Source organism: Capricornis sumatraensis, chromosome 9 (genome assembly GCF_032405125.1).
Source record: "Capricornis sumatraensis isolate serow.1 chromosome 9, serow.2, whole genome shotgun sequence".
In the NCBI taxonomy this organism is placed as follows: Eukaryota; Metazoa; Chordata; class Mammalia; order Artiodactyla; family Bovidae; genus Capricornis; species Capricornis sumatraensis.
The window spans coordinates 20,551,829-20,554,088 of NC_091077.1; positions in this window are offsets into that span (position 1 = coordinate 20,551,829).

Sequence of the window (2,260 nt, forward strand, 5' to 3'; positions counted from 1 at the left end):
TATTGGAGTGGGTTGCCATTTCCTTCTCCAGGGGATCTTCCCGACTCAGGAATTGAACCCTGGTCTCCCACATTGCAGGCATATGCTTTAACAACTGAGCTACACAAGACACCAAAGGATGTGTAAATTCTAGGACATTAAAATGAAATGGGACACTAGGAACAGAGCGAATAGAGAGATGAAGGGACAGGAGGAGAAATGGCAGGACCAACAGCTGGAGTGTACAGGAACTCCTAGTCAGGGCTGCTGTATTGCATATGGTGGGTGGAGTCATTCTCACTCTAGTCTAATTGAGTTCCAAGACATCCCAGTGGGAATGTTTACCCTGGAGGTATACAATATGGTGGCTCTGCTCCTCAAAACCATTTCAAAAAGGTGGTATCCCTAGAGCAGACTGGACAATGTGTATGAACCAGCAGCTTTCAGAGGAGAGGAGAAATGGTCCACCATAAGCAGTGCAGTTGGTATCACTTTACACCTGTCAGGGAAAGACAGGGGGTCCTGAGGGTTGCTGAGAGCCCGTGTGTGTGTGTGAGACTACGGCAGCCCCTCTGGGAAGCAGCCACTCACTAGCAGTTGCCAGAAGTAGATATATACACCCAACAGCAATGCAGCCTGCTGCCACGCTTCAGTGGTGTCCGACTCTGCGCAACCCCATGGACAGCAGCCCACCAGGCTCCCTTGTCCCTGAGATTCCCCAGGCAAGAACACTGGAGTGGGTTGCCATTTCCTTCTTCAATGCGTGAAAGTGAAGTTGCTCAGTCGCGTCCGACCCTTCGCGACCCCATGGACTGCAGCCTACCAGGCTCCTCCATCCATGGGACCCTCCAGGCAAGAGCACTGGAGTGGGTTGCCATTGCCTTCTCCGAACAGCAATGCAGCATCCCACAAGAAGACATGCTTAGGAACGGCCACAGCAGCTTCGCTCATAAAAGCCCCAAACTGGAAACAACCAAACGTCCAGTCAGCTGAAGGATCCAACTGCAAATGCTGAGGTTTCCTGGTGAAAGGAGGAATTCTGCCACAAAACTGTCACACAGAAGTCCTGCCTGTCTTCACCCTGCCCAGCTTGCCGATTTCAGACTCAAAGCTGCAACATCACTTCTTAACTGAATTTCCAGCATGCTGGCCTGCCCTGCAGATTCCAGGCTGGCCAGTTCCCACAGTACATGAGGCAACTTCTTAAAATAAATGTATTTATCTACTTATACCTATGTCTGTTTATGTACACACACACACACACACACACACACACACACACACACACACACACACACACACACACACCCTGTTGGTTCTGCTTCTTTGGAAAACCTTGACGAATATGTAGCCCATCCCTGTCTTTTAGAAATAAAGTTTTATTGGCACACAGACACACCATTCACTTTTGCATCATTTTCGCAGGCCTGTTAGCTCCCCTGGTGGCTCAGACAGTAAAGGATCCATCTGTAATGCAGGAAACCCAGGTTCGATCCCTGGGTCAGGAAGATTCCCTGAAGGGAATCCTATATTCTTTCCTGTAAAAATTCCATTATTCTTTCCTGGAAAATCCCATCGACCTAGGAGCCTGGGGGGTTACAGTCCATGGGGTTCCAAAGAGTCAGACATGAGTGAGCCACTAACACTTTCACTATTCACTTTCACTTCCAGGCCTATTACCTATATGTGCAGCCTAACAAAATACATTTTCAAGGACACAAAGATGTAAAGAAGATACACACTGACACTGAAGACATTTGCCTATGGAAGGACGGATTAGGAACAAAGGACAGAAATACGGAGGTAAATAAAACAAAGATAGGAAACAGAAAGGAAACCTTCAATAACGTGGGAATACGGAGCAAAGGGTTAGGGCAGGTCTCCTGGTCACATGCTGCCCTCTCGTGGGATCCCTAAGCATTGCGACCTCTATCACTTGGTTTGTCCGAACAGAGGGATTCTATCAGGGCTCAAGCAGTAAAAATCTGTCTGCAACGCAGGAGATGCAAGAAACGCAGGTTCGATCTCTGGGCCGGGAAGATGCCTTGGAGGGGGAAATGGCAACCCACTCCAGTACTCTTGCCTGGAAAATCCCTTGGGCAGAAGAGCCTGGTGGGTTACAGTTCACAGGGTCGCAAACAGTTGGATACACCTGACACGCTAGCAAGAGATGGTTACGGATCAATAACCAAAGCACCTTGTTAAGGGCTGAAGTCCACTGCATGGATGCACCTTAAAAAATTGTGGTAAAATACATAGAACATAAAATTTACTGTATTAA